This window comes from Macrobrachium nipponense, chromosome 44, assembly GCF_015104395.2.
Source record: "Macrobrachium nipponense isolate FS-2020 chromosome 44, ASM1510439v2, whole genome shotgun sequence".
Taxonomy (NCBI): domain Eukaryota; kingdom Metazoa; phylum Arthropoda; class Malacostraca; order Decapoda; family Palaemonidae; genus Macrobrachium; species Macrobrachium nipponense.
Window position 1 is genome coordinate 50,029,272 of NC_087221.1, and position 5,738 is coordinate 50,035,009.

The following is a 5,738-nucleotide window of genomic DNA, read 5'->3' on the forward strand; positions in this document are numbered from 1 at the left end:
CGGTCTATAATGCATTGCCTGGGTGTTCATGAACCTCTATTTGAATGTATAAAGAAACTAACTTAAGTGAATAGTGCTTTCTTGATTGGTCGTCCCCTGTAATAAAATCATTCGTGAATGTACTAATATTAATGTAAATCAAGCCGAAGGAATCATTTTCTTGGGAAATAATGCTTCAGGAATTAGAATGCTCTGGAATGAACTGAATGAAAAGTTTGATCTGTATGTTTCTCAAGTGTGTGGCAGAGACATGAAATGATCCCACAGTAGAAACCAAATCCTGATAACGTGGCTATGATTCACACGCAGATTTCTTGAGCTGTAAATGTGTTTGTACTATATCTCTATGTGTTGCGCTATCTGTACTTTATCTATTATATATATTATTTTATCTCAGTTTTTCTTTTCCACTTTTGGTCACATTACTCTGTCGAAAATTGTTCTGCTACTTCATGGCCATTCAGATTTGTTCATTGTGAAGGTCTGTTTGTTTTATAATAATAATAATAATAATAATAATAATAATAATAATAATAATAATAACTATTAGTGAAACCTGTTTGTTGATGGGTTACTGATCGGTTCATCTGATATTCTGAATTTCAACACGAATAACAGTCGTGCATCCAAACATCCAAACGAGTATATAATGATAATAATAATATATAATAATGTCAAAACTCTCATCAAGCAATAAACACCGTAAACGGCCACAACTGTAACCATGTATTACTTAAAACCAGTGTTTTAATAAAGCACAGTGGTGTGTTGCAAGGTTGTCGCAATTGCTTTGACCATTTGCCTCCACCGTAATCAGTTTAGAGGTTGGTCTTTTCAATGAGCACCCATTACATTACATTACATTACTGGAGTCTCATGAATAGTATAGAAGTATAGTATAGCCTGTGACCACTAACGGCAATGAACGGTTTTGAAGTGAACGTGCATATGCACATTTATACAAAGTGCACTCCAGTTTATTGCGTAGAAGCGTTTTTGAAAATTGAATTAAATTTTAAAGTTCTTCGATACTGATAGACATCAAGAGTAATCTTATTCTCAGGACCATTTATGCATAGGCAATGATGTCCACATCATAATGCCGAGTTATGTGAATACAATAAACCCATAAATGGGAGGATTTTGAACTTTATTAACAGCTAGAGGGGAGTAAAGAATGAAGTTCACTCGTAGGAAATTGTTATCCTCTTTGCAAAACTTTAAAAGTTTCAAGTAAAGTTTGTACGATTATTTTGTAATATTTTTGAGCAGCTTAATAACATTTCTCTTCAAATTTTCTACACTGCCATTGGCTTTCGAAATGCTAAAGAATTATTATTAGATACTTCACACCTTATTTTCATTCTCTCTCTCTCTCTCTCTCTCTCTCTCTCTCTCTCTCTCTCTCTCTCTCTCTCATGCTCGCGTGTTTGTGGGAAAATGCGATTCAATGACAGGACATCAAGATTTCTCTTTATGTACTCATTGAAATCACCAAATTCGGATCATCGGTTTAATCTTTTGTTGTGTCCCTGACGAAAATTGCAGAGTTCAGCTTAACTTAAGAACACGATTTGTCAGCCACAACAATAATGATATCAAAAAAGAAAAGAATGAAAAATCACACAGAAAAATCAAATCCCAAGATGGTTAACAACGTAACTTTTAATTCCCAATTTCACGTTTTGCAGTCATGTGTAACGTATTATATTCTCTTAATACTGTTACGCTCTTCAGGAATTTTGGGCCCCATTATTACTCACTGCCGCTTGCAACAAACTGCCAAAGCACGGTGCAAGTTTCAATAACGGTTTCTTTAAGACCTTTAGTACGAATATGGAACGTACATGATAATAAACTCTTTCGTGAATTTATGCAATTTATAATTATTATTTTTCCTATCACAATCATCCTATCCGACTGAGTGGTTTTTTATATACTGTGGGGTTCCAGGTTGCATCCTGCCTCCTTAGTAGTCCATCACTTTTCTCACTGTGTGTGCTGTTTCTAGGAGCACACTCTTCTGGAGCTACTTCGGCATCTAGTTTTTCCAGGTTCCTTTTTCAGGGATCCTGGGATCGTGCCTAGCGTTTCAATGATTATGGGTACAATTTCCGCTGGCATATCCCATATCCCTCTTATTTCTGTTTTCAGGTCCTAATACTTAGCAGGATTTTCTCTCTTTCTCTTCTACTCTGGTGTCCCATGGTATTGCGACATATGTGAATGATGCTCTCTTCTTGATTTTGTCAACCAACGTCCCGTCTGGTCTATTTGCACGTATTATCCAGTCTGTTCTGACACCATAGTCCCAGAGAGATCTTTGCTTGATCGATTTCTATCACTCCTTCAGGTTGGTGTTCGTACCACTTATTACAGCAAGGTAGCTGGTGTCTCTTGCACAGGCTCCAGTTGAGGGCTTCTGCTATTGAATCGTGCCTCTTTTTGTACAGGTTCTGTGCCAGTACCAGACATTCGCTTGCTATGTGGTTTATGGTCTCGTTTTCATATTACACTTCCTGCATATGGGTGAGATGTTATTCCCATCTGTCATTCTTTGAACATATTTGGTTCTTAGGGCCTGATCTTGTGGCGCAGTTAGCATTCCTTCTGTTTCTTTCTTGAGTTCTCCCCTCTGTAGCCATTGCCATGTTTCATCCCTGGTCAGTTCTGTATTTGTCTCATGTACTATCCGTGTATTGGTTTGTTGTGCCATTCCTCTTTTCGGTTTGTCATTCTCCTGTCTCTGTATATTTCTGTGACTTCGTCTGCTTTTATCAGTCCTTCTTCCCATGCGCTCTTTAGCCACTTGTTTTCACTGGTTTTCAGATATTGCCCCAGTGCTCTGTTCTCGATGTTGACGAAGTCCTCTATTCTTAGTAGTCTTCTCCCTCCTTCCTTTTGTGTTATGTATAGTCTGTCTGTATTTGCTCTTGGGTGTAGTGCTTTGTGTATTGTCATGTGGTCCCTAGTTTTCTGGTCTATGCTGCGGAGTTCAGCATTCGTCCACTCCACTACTCCTGCGCTGTATCTGATTACTGGTACTGCCCATGTGTATATGGCTCTCATCATATTTCCGGCGTTGAGTTTTGACTTGAGTATCGCCTTAAGTCTCTGCATGTATTCTTCCCTGTCATGTCCTTCATTATTATTATTATTATTATTATTATTTTATTATTATTATTATTATTATTATTATTATTATTATTAGTATTAGTGGGATGAAGAATGAAAAAGTATTATCCATAGGCAGTTTTCCTTTAGAATATATTTTTTATTATTATTATTTCAATTATTGCCTGGTTATGTTTAGATATTAATCTGAGGAGGAAATATTTTTTTTCTTACGCTTCTTTTAATTTAAAAAATAATTTTGGAGGTAATTTTATAGCTTTTTTTTTAACCTGATTCATCCTTGACGTTTGTGTTATTTAGATATGTCGCGTTATAGTGTTTTTATTTACTAGTGTAATAATCAGTTTGTATAAATCACTGGAATCATAATTGTAATGTGTATTGTATACATATATATATATATATATATATATATACTATGTATATATATATATATATAGAGTATATATAATATAATTATATTCTTTATATGTATATATATATATATATAATATATATTTATATGATATATATATAAATAATAAATAGTATAGATTATATTATACATATAATATATGAGATGTATAACTTTAAATATGTATATATATATGTATGTATGTATACATACATAATATATATATATATATATATATATATTATATATATAATATACATAAATACAACATACATACATACTACATATACCATACATATTATATATTATGAATAAGTTTAAATAATATATATAAATATAGTATGATGTATGATGTGTGTGTATCGTGTGCAGGCTTATGTGCGCTTGTAAACAAATAAAGTTTATAAATTCCTTTAACTTCTTTGTAAAATTTCAATAAAACTTACCACGATCCAAACAGAAAAGAACTCGATAAGAATGATTTTCTCCTCACTTTGAATCCTCATCGTCGCTTACTTTGTTCCGTTACTTGCCCATGGGCACCGTTCCTTGGGAGGGCTGATGCCACATACCCATCTCCGACTGGTACCGCTGTTCGCATCTCCCCAGGGCAAGGAGCTCTCCACGTAGGAGGACTGACGACGATGTCTCCATGTCGCCGCGGTGACCCTGTTCTCCCTCCCTCCCTCCCCCGGCAGGAGTGAGTCCCTGGTCCCTCCCCTCCCCTCCCCCTCCCCCTCCCCCCGATGAGTGAGAGGTCTCTTTCCCTCCCCCCTGGAGGAGTGAGTCATCTTCCCCCCTTTCCCTACGGAGTGAAATAGTTCGAAATCTTGGGTACTCGTACACCTTCCGTACCGTTTCTATTAATTTGATTGAAATCGGTCCCAAAAGTCCAAATTTCGGACATTCTTTAGTTTGTAGTAAAATTCTTGTGACGTAGAAATTGTGTTTTTGTGTCATTTGTACGTATTTCATTGAAATGTGGTATTTTCATTAAAAGTCAGAATATAGCCTACCTTTTCATTTTCGTGATACCCGCTTGCTTTACATCAATTAAATTTTTCCCTGGTTTATACATACCTTATATATATATATGGTTATATTATATTATATGGTATATATATATTATATGTATATAATTATATATATATATATTATACATACCTACATATATAAGTATGTATATTTATTTATTTATTTGTTTATAAACGTGTTAGGTGTGCTGGTGGGTGTCTACATTGTATGCAAGTAAACATTTAAATGTTGCTGTGTTTATGTATACTCACACACATTTCTTGAAAGCACGAATATATATATATATATATATATATATATATATATATATATATATATTATATATATATAGTATGTATATACACACAAATATATACATATATACATTAGTGGAATTTGTCAAGTTATTCTTAATTTAGGATTGTCTTATTTTAAAGGAGGGAATTTCGTGTGTTAGTATTTTATTTTGCTTTGTTTATTTTAACTAAAAACAAAATTGGGATTTTCATGTTTTCACAGTTGGTATTTTCGGACATTTTGTTTTATTCAATTTCACTCTAAAAAAAATTTAATTTCAAGTTTTCACGGCGAAAAGACACATAAAAATGTGCATGTTGTTTATCAGTCTAATAGTAATGACTAGAGTACTATGCCATTCAACTATTCTGTTCACCTTCGGGTGGGTGAATTACTCTGAATCCGAATCTAACCACTTTTTCTTGACGTGTCAACTTCTCGCACTAAGGAGTCGTTGCACTTTATCACGCAGGAACCTTTTTGAGAAAATGACGGAACTTTATTTTGTAAAATAAATCTGTACTTTAACTATACGTGAAATAAATCTGAATACCTGATTATACTATACTTTGACTGAAAATGATCATGTAAATTAAAATGTTTCCAAATGATAAAGTATTTAGATGATTATTTTTTATTCTTATAAATTTAGATAAAATCTTTAGTGAAAATTTTGATTCGGTATTAGCTAGATGTGTACTATTGTATGATATACGAGTTTGCTCCCTGCTAACGGTTGAATATGACATGACATTAGGCGAGATGACACATGGTCAAAATAAATGCAGATATGACTTTGTATTGCATAATGTCAAATCTGTGGTGAGAAGGAAAGAGATAAGTTGAGTTTTATGGAAAAGAATTTTTTTTAAGAATTTGAAAAAAAAGACTATTACAA